The following is a 9,717-nucleotide window of genomic DNA, read 5'->3' as shown; positions in this document are numbered from 1 at the left end:
ATATCATGTTTGCTGAAGCTTTCAGGGCACTTAATGTAGTTGAACACTTGCTCGATTGCTCGATTTCTCCTTTGATAAGCTTCTCCGGTGATATCGTGCAACCTATAGGGAGCATACACTTACCTTTCACCATTGGTACATACCCTCACACAACTACCATTAGGGGTGGATTTTTTTTGCCAAATTACCATGCCAACCGAATTGCCAACCATACCATACCGATTTTGTGCCAAATTTTTTGTACCAATCGGTAATGGTACGGTATTGTACCGTACCGAAATTTCATGGTACGGTATTGGTAATGGATATCATTACCACGGTATTACCGTACCATACCGAAAATACAATATAATATATCATTTGTAAATTATATAATAGATAATTATATAACACATATTTATAATATTCCAATAATTTGAAAATAAAACCCTACTTATATTAGCATTGTTGTTGTTGACTTTGATCTCTTGAAATTGTGGAAATCAAACAAAAAGAGTTCCTAATTCTTTCACAAATAGCCAAAACTAGCTAGTAATGCCCGCGCGTTGCTGCGGGATTACAAATTGATCTTATAGCAGTGTATAAATTTGAGTTAGTATCAGTGTAACATTAATTAATCTAAACAAAATTACCATAGTGAAGGAAAAAAATTTTTTTGCTATAGAAAAATTATAGTTTTGATACCTTACAAAGGTAATTTGTTTTAAAAGATTGAAAGCCAGCGGTTTTCAATCTTGAAATTCCACAGCATCCTTTGACTTTGAAAAATAGCGACCATCATCGGATAGAACTATTGTACCACCTACAGGAAAGAAAAAACAATGAGTTACTGAGATATTCTTATACACAAAAAGAAAACACTTGACACTGAATGAACAAAATATTCAAACATGGAAAGCACATCATGAGGGATAATCTATCATTTTTGGCCAAGTGAGGAATGATATCTTGAGTACCAAGAGAGAGAAAAAAGTAGTTCTACATTATTTTATGATACCTGTTGGGTTAGTCTTGTATTTCACTTTATTTATAAAATCGACTACTGATATGGTTACAACCTTGACAACATCATCCCTAGTATTGGATGTCCATCTAATTTAACTTAAATTTCTTCTTCAATCTTGGATATACATAATGTTTCAGTTTATGTTTTACCACACAAAAAAATTGTGAGTCTAAATGGGTTTTATAAATAGATGATAAAACTGCATCTCATTAGAATCTAAGACAATGAAAATTGAATATTATTTACCATAAACTAACATGCAAATTTAAATGCAAGAATGCAAATGAAGAGATTCGCTTCATCATGTTCAACAAGGAAATAAATAGCAACGAAAATAGTATGATTTGGTGACCCTTACGTTTAACTTATTCCGACGATAAGGCATTAAAGGTTGACCAAACCAAGTTCTGCAAGTAATGAGGTTGCATAAAAAATTTTGCCTCAAAAATTAAAGCCACTATCATACAAAGGTTAATAAGAAAAATCCAACCCAATAATCACATCTGTCTGAGAAGTGTATTTCAGCTTAGAAAACATGTATGTTGTGTGTGTGTGTGTGTGTGAGAGAGAGAGAGAGAGAGAGAGAGAGAGAGAGAGAGATGTACCTTCTTGTGGAAAGCAAATGTTCAGGGCTGGACAAAAAGCTTTCGAGATATGTACTTGAGTTTTCTGGTGAAGTTCACACATTCAGTATTGAAATTCATATATATATATATATATATATATATATAACAGAGTAAAAGAATTCTAAGATAAAAAAATAATGATTAACTTAAAATGATTACACAGTTTCCCAATAGCCATTTTTCTAGGCTTTCCCAATTTTGCTGAAAAGCAAAGTTTTTTGCTCGGTTGAGTGTTTGCGAATCACTCATACTACTAATTAATTCTTCAAAGCATGAATATCCCAATGTTCCTTCAGTTTAGTATAGAACTGCCCAAGGTAATTGTAAACGTTACTTCGATAACAGAGTTAGTGTTGTAGGACTCAGCATAAGGAAAAATCAGAAAGATGCAAATGCAGAAAACTAAATTAGCACCTATAATACATGGAACCTCACTTTCTCACAGTGGCTTAATCTGTCCTCCACCATTTAAGTAACCTGTTTAATTCCAGTTAATATTACTTCCAAAATCCCAAACCCACATGATGGATAATTCAACATATCAAACCACATATTTATTTTTTGAAGCATTAATAAGTAGAAAAATTTACAACCACCAAAATCAAATCAGGATTGAGAACCTGGAATTGATTAGAATTAGGGATCCATTAATACAACCATGCCTCAGTCCAAAACTAATTTTTTTTATTTGGCCTAAAATAGAAAAAAACCCAAAACTTTAAATTCAAATATTAGACAAATATATTTGAAAAGGATAAAGATTTTAGAGACAAAGTGAGGACAGAGAGATGGGGGAGCACTTTGGGCAAGGAGGTGGTTGACAGATTTGTTGATGGAGTCAGTCCAATTTTTCACAATCTCCTTCAAGCTTGCACCAACAATTAAAAACAGACAAACACAACATGATTGCAGAACGGAATTAGAAACGATCTAATTTTGGGAAAACCTGAGGCTCGAACGCACGTCCAATGCCAATTGCTGCTTGAGTTTAGTAACATTAGTTAAATACAATACAATGTTTGCTTGTATAATCATGTTTAGTGATGCATTGGAATGCTCTCGAGGAAACAACTAAAAAAAATACATAACTTAGTATTCGATAATGTACATTATAACTCATTTTTATGCAGAAATTAAGGTCCCATTTGATAACCATTCTGTTTTTGTCAACTTAAGTTTACTTCTCAAAATGTAACAGAATGCAAGGTTCTTAACTCAAACACACTTAAGTTGACATCTGCAGGTGTAAGAGTAGCACTATAATGTAACAAAAGACTTAACACTACTCAAAAGATTGCTTTTGAAGAATCCATGTTCTAATTAGCACTAATCACGACACGAATACAATAAAGTCGAAACTTAAGTAAAAAACTATGGAAAACAGATGCATAATGACAGGGAGACACGAACCTAAAAAGCAATCAATACCTTTAACTATTTGTTCATAAGCAGCTTGGTAACGCATCATTAAAGTTGCAGCCTCTTCGTTTAAAGCGTCAGAAGGATTGGGATACAGCAGAAGTTGTGGCAACAACACTTCAAATACGTTTGCAAGATCTGGAAACACAGGCAGATGTAAGAGAATAAAACTTGGATTTCGGTACTTTCCCCATGCTTATAAGAGAATTTATTGTAAGTTTGGTCTTACAGGGTACAAATAATGATAAATCGACTACAATACTACCTGCACAAATACAGTTCTGTTCCAACACGGTTTCCTCAGAGGATGAGGCTGCTGCAGATCAAGTTCAATCTTGATTCTGTTTTGTATTTAGTTCACATGCTGCTATTTATTTGTAATCCTACTTCTACACGTATATCAATTGTAATTAGTGCAATGACCAAACAACAAATTCCATTAAAAAAAAAACTAACCAAAAAAATCAAATCATAAATCTCAGAAAGCCCAATGCACAAAATTGAAGAAATAGGGAAGGAATCATAATCAAAACAAATGATACAAACACACACAGAGAAAATATATACTTTTATGTACTTAGCTACTATACAAACCGCTCATTCAATTGCCTCATTCCCTTTTCCCCTGTTAAATAAAAAAGGGGTCAGTGAATCAATACAAATATTCATTGAAATAAAAAAAATTAAAAAAAATCCAAGATTTTCCTCAAGGGATATCCCAGAATTTAAATTCACGCTAAACCCATTCCCTAATTCTCTTAATTGTAGGCAACCCAGAAACAAAAAAAAATGAAAAACTTATTCTCAGTATCCAAACAGCTCAAAACCCAGAACCAAAAGAAAATAACATAATACCTTTGCGGGTTTGGAGCTCTTTTTTTATAATTGTTACAGTATTGGTGTTGCGGCTCAATTCGTGGTGTTTCCGTCCGTATCAATCGAAGGTGGGGCAACTGGTTTAGGTGAAGAAGAAGAGGAGGATCCGAGCCTACAAACAGAATCACAAAAAGCAAACATAAACATAAAACCCATCTGCAAATCTAAAACCCCAAAAAAAAATTAAAGCACCCACACTGAGAAAGCTGTCAAACTCACCAGGAAACGCCAACGTTTATGGGTAAAAAATTGAATTGGATCTAATTGCACCGTTGTGGATAATTCCTCAGAGAAAGATGGAAGGTTGGAGGGCGAGAAGAATCGCCGTTTTGGAGACAGAAAGCTAGAGTTGAGAATGGCGAGAGAGAGAGAAGCGAAAGCAAAGAAAAGTCGAAAGCAGGTCCAGCGATGATCGACACGTGGGAAAAATGGAAACGGAAGGGAAAAAGGGAGAAGAAAAGTGGAGGAGCAGGCGTTGCACAGCGATGGTCGACACGTGCATCTAATGGGCAAAAACGTAATCTCACTGTTCAAAGCAGGTCACAAAGAAGGAAACCAAGAAGAAATCCAGGGGTAAAATTGTCATCACACTGGTCATCCACAGTGACCAGGGGGTTTGAGTTTTAGTATATATGATATCTTTGTAACCCCCACTTCTATTGTTGCTAGTGAAAATGCATTTAGCCTAAGGATGACGGTTGTGGACCCTTTTAGGGTATCCTTGACTCCTAAAATAATGGAGGCACTAGTGCGTAGTAGTGGTTGGCTTAGGGCAAATGAAGTAAACTTCTACAAGGAATCAACGAAAGATATGCTTCAATTTTACAAGGAAATAGAAGAAGAGAAAACAAGAAAGATATGCTTTATTTTTTTCAGTAAATTTGTTATTAAATGGTTTTCAACTTTAATTCTTCTTGCTACTAATTAATATGTTTTCTTTGTTTGTAATGTAGACTTGACACAAACTCAATCTTCTACAAGTTCAATGCCTCCTCCAAAAGCTTCGACATCTCAAGCTTGAATAACTGATCAATGAATTCTCATTTTTGAAGTTTACTTCCAATTTTCATTTGGTTTGAAACTTTAATTTCTATTTGGATTGTTAACTTCTATTTGTTTTGGTTCGTAACTTCTATTTGGATTGTAAGCTTAATTTTCACGATGAATCTTGATGCATCATTTGAATTATTATGTGTGTGAATTGTGAATGATGAATTTAATCTATAATGTATGAGATAAAGGTAAAAAAAAAAAAAGTTTTGCCCTTGAATTGGGTTAAAAAAACAAAAACAGATTTTGTCCCAAAACAAAATGGCAATTACCATTGCCATACCATGCCAACCGAACTTTTGGCAATACCGAACTTTGGTATACCGAAAGTTTGGTATGGTAATGGTAATAGATTTTACCAAACCGAAAGTTTGGTACGTTAATTGGTACAAGGGTTTTGATACGGTAACCGTACCGAACCCATCCCTAGCTACCATTACACTACCTTTCTGGTAGTTGATTGCCCAATGGCATACAATGTCATATGTGGACGCACAAGCATCAATGATCTCAAGGCCATGGTATCCACACATATGTTGTTGATGAAATTTCCAACCCCCTATGGCAATAGCTACATCAGAGGAGATCAACTTAGTGCACGGTCATGTTACAGCACATCGGTCAAGCAACAACACCTGCATGTGCCAAAGGAAACCTTTTCTATACATGACCAAGTCATAAAGACCAGCCTGGATGAAGCCAACTTGGATCTTCACGGTGGCAACAGTTAACCCGACGATCTTCGAGATGACTCTTTCACCTAGCAAGCACAACCCGCTGAAGAGTTGGAGAAGGTTTCTATATCGAAAGATTATCCAGATCGCATGGTGAAGATTGACACCACCTTGTCACCACCTATTTGGTTGGCATTGATTTTTTTTTTTGCAAGAAAACACTGAGGTTTTCTCATGGTCATACGAGGACATGCCAGACATTTTTCCCGATATCATATGTCATCGCTTGAGTATTGACCCCAAGACCAAGTTGGTGAAACAGAAGTGAAGATCTTATGACGCTGAACGATATGAAGCAATAAAGGCAGAAGTTGAAAAACTCAAAGGCATAGGCTTCATCCACGAAGTCAATTACCCAACATGGGTAGCAAATGTGGTCATTGCTAAGAAAAATCCAACCAAAGAAAGTCTCTTGCTCTAAAAGGTCTTGTGGAGAATGTGTGTCGACTACACCGACCTAAACAAATGATGCCCGAAGGATAGCTTTCCTCTTCCTCTCATTGACAGACTTATAGACTCTACGGCAAGGTGTGAACTCTTGAGTTTCATGGATGCTTACTCAGGATACAATCAAATCCTCATGAACCCTCCGGACTAAGAACACACAACCTTCACTACTGACAGGGGATTATTTACTATAAAGTCATGCCTTTCAGCCTAAAGAATGCATGAGCGACTAATTAGAGATTAGTTAATTCAATGTTTGTTGAACAGATTGGGAAGAGCATGGAAGTTTACGTTGATGATATGCTAGTCAAGAGCAAACATGCTGACCAACACATTGCTAACCTATCTGAAACTTTCACCATTCTGAAGAGGTATCGAATGAGGTTGAATCCCAACAAATGTGCCTTCGGCATAGGCTTTGACAAATTCTTAGGCTTCATGATAAGCCAACGAGGCATTGAGGCTAATCCCGAGAAGATTAAAGCAATCATCGACATGAAGGAACCTGTAACTTTAAAAGACATCCAGAGCTTTACTGGCAAGGTGACAGCCTTAACTAGGTTCATCTCTAAGGCCACAGACAAATGTGCTCCTTTCTTCAAAGCACTTAAGGGAAGTAAAAAGTACATTACATGGACTGATGAATGTGCCGAGGCATTTAAGAACCTCAAAGACTACATGAGTAAAGCTCATCTGCTCTCAAAACCTGAGGTTGGTGACACTTTCATTATCTATCTGTCGATATCAGCTGTAAGTTCCGTTCTCATTCGAAATGATGGTAATGTCGAACGGCCTGTCTACTACGCTAGCAAGGCCTTACAAGATGCAGAGACACGATACTCCAACATTGAGAAATTGGCTCTAGCATTGGTTATATTTGCTTGAAAACTTCGCCCTTACTTCCAAGCATACTCCATCATCGTGCTTACCAATCACCATCTTCGACAGATACTCCAAAGTCCTAACACTACGGGGCGAATGATAAAATGGGCGATAGCATTGGGTGAGTTTAACATCTCCTACCAACCAAAGCTAGTTGAGAAGGGCCAAACAGTGGCAGACTTTATCGCCGACTTCACATATCCTGTTGACATTGTTTCTACGCCTAAAGAAGTGGTTTCATTACCCTCAGAAGCTCAGAAAATATAACCAACATCCCCAGCATGGAGTCTATATGTTGATGGCTCGTCCAACCAATAGGATTGTGGAGCAGGACTAGTCCTTACAACCCCTGATAGAGTGGCGATGGAGTATGCTTTTCGTTTCAAATTCAAGGCATCAAACAATGAGGCCTAATATAAAGCCCTCCTAGCTGGCTTACATTCGGCCAAACACCTTGGGGTTAAACGAATTGATATCTTCAGTGACTCCCAATTGGTGGTTAATCAAGTCACCAACAACTTTGATGCTAAGGATAGCTCCATGGCAGCATATCTGGCACAAACACAATTGTTGCTCAAGCACTTCCACTACCAGATCACCCAAATTCCTTGAGCTGCAAACAGTCATGTAGATGCTTTGGCTCGCCTCGCCTCAGTGGTGGAAGACAAGATTGGGAGAAATTCAGGTCGAATTGTTGGCAACACCAAGCACCATGGCTACGGAAGTGTGCAACTTACAACAGGGGGATAGTTGGATTACCCTGATTTAAGATTCCTTGCTCATGGCACCCTTCCAAATGACAAAGTCCAAGCTAAGCAGATTCAATACAAGGCTACCAGTTACTTGATCATTAATGACCAACTCTATAAGCGGGGTTTTAACCTACCATACCTAAGATGCCTTACACCCGCAGAGGCGGAAATTGTCCTTCGAGAAATACATGAAGGAGTCTGCAGAAATCATGCTGGATCTCAATCCCTAGCACACAAGGCTTTTCGCCAAGGATTACTAGCCAACACTCCACTAAGATGCCATCAGAATATCGAGAGCTAGATCCTCGAAAGGATTGCTTGTTCGAAAACCGAAGAGGCACTGCTCTCCGAACTTTAAGAGCTAGATTTCCTTAGATAAAGCTTGTCTACAATCTTCACAGGCAACATCAGCTTTCCAGATACCACATACCACTTTTTCAAAGTGCTCTGACAAAGTTAAAACACGTGAAGCTTGCAGCTTCCACTACATTGCTATGACCAAGAAGGGTAAAGGAATAGCATTACTACTTGTTGTTGGGGAAACTCCTATATATGTCTACCTCCACCCTCCACGGACAGGCAGACCTGCAAATAAAAAAAATGCTCAACTTTTCTTCACATCTGAGAAGGCACTCTCAACAGAGTCTCTCGAAATACTCAGCTTCTTTTCCCCCCGATAATACATCTGCAAACAAGCCACACCAGAGCAAGAGTATCACATATCATCAGGGTTAAAAGCAAGAGTATCCCATATCATGCTTTTTCCCTATCTTTTCCTTCGGCCTTGTTCTTACCTGCAAGACAAGGAGAAATAGAGTAATTAGTCAGCACTTGGAATCAAGCTTCCAGTCAGGAACTGACTGCCTGGAACCCCTTGCCTGCTTACTTACCTGGCATTGCTCTCGAGTACTCATTTTCAACATCTTATGCTTCCAGAGAAGATACCTTATCTGTCTGAGGAACAGATAGGGCAAGTGAGAAGGATAGAAGGAAGCATGTGGAGACAAGCGTAACAGAACACGTGCCGATACATCCACTACTTTGTTAACAGCAAAAGTATCCCATATTATCAGGGTCGAACATATTCTAGATTTGATAGACTTGTTTTGACCCTTAAATTCTTGAGTTGGCCTTATACTCTGGATGAAACCAGAAAACCTTCCAACCCAGTTCAAGAATGAGCCTGTGGAAAGTTACTTCTTCAAAAGAAAAAGTATCTCATATCATCTCTTCTCATTTTTCTTCTATCTATCCTTCTTGCTACCTTCAAGATAGGGAGAATAAGAACAATCAGCCAGAACTCGAAATCAAACTTTTGATCTGGGACTGATTGCTTGGAACTCTGATTGCTTGCCTTGTCTGTCACCTATTTCGGCAAATCTCCTAGCTCGGTGACTTGGGGGACTCGTACTACATGGTTTGTATCGCACTTGACCAAGCCTGAAACTACAAGTAAGCTTCAAGTCAAATTGATACATTACCTTGTGCATCTCTACCGGTTAAAGATACCACCCCTGGATGGAGGAAAAGTACTTCCAAAGAAGATGCCATCTACTTATGAGACAAATAAGGTAAGTGAAGACGATACCACACTTCGGTACTTAGAAGTTTCGTGATTACTCAACGGCTTGGATCTTGCAAGTCCCCAACCGAGGAGCTTCCCTCACTCGAGAACTTAGGGGAGCACTGTTTGTACCATACTTGATCAATGCTGAAACTATTGAGCACCGGTCAACGTTATACTGTTAAGGACCCAGAAGAGTTTCCTTCCAACCAGGAGGCCAATCATAGCACGACACGTGTCGACATCAGATACCAATCATAATCAGAAGTCAATCACAACACTACACGTGTCAATGACAAAACAAAGCTAGAAACTCTCTTCTATAAAAGGAGATCATTCTCTCACAATATTTCCTAATGTC

The 9,717-nt window shown here is 38.1% G+C and overlaps 1 long non-coding RNA gene across 3 annotated transcripts; it reads right to left on the bottom strand.

Annotated features, from left to right (window-relative positions):
* Window positions 1-525: 525 nt before the first annotated feature.
* On the bottom strand, window positions 526-4,113 carry LOC139194486 (uncharacterized). 3 transcript variants are annotated; one of them, XR_011579374.1, is made up of 5 exons: window positions 3,907-4,113; window positions 3,317-3,440; window positions 1,792-3,189; window positions 1,612-1,675; window positions 526-802 (listed from the first exon to the last, which is right to left on the bottom strand). It is a non-coding gene; the product is annotated as an uncharacterized lncRNA (long non-coding RNA). The 3 variants fall into 3 exon arrangements; XR_011579373.1 differs by lacking the exon at window positions 3,907-4,113 and having other exon boundaries at window positions 3,317-3,897; XR_011579372.1 differs by lacking the exons at window positions 1,792-3,189; window positions 3,317-3,440; window positions 3,907-4,113 and having other exon boundaries at window positions 1,612-1,782.
* Between the last annotated feature and the right edge of the window lie 5,604 nt (window positions 4,114-9,717).

This window comes from Malus domestica, chromosome 03 (assembly GCF_042453785.1).
Source record: "Malus domestica chromosome 03, GDT2T_hap1".
NCBI classification, from domain to species: domain Eukaryota; kingdom Viridiplantae; phylum Streptophyta; class Magnoliopsida; order Rosales; family Rosaceae; genus Malus; species Malus domestica.
This window is presented reverse-complemented; position numbering and strand designations above follow the sequence as displayed.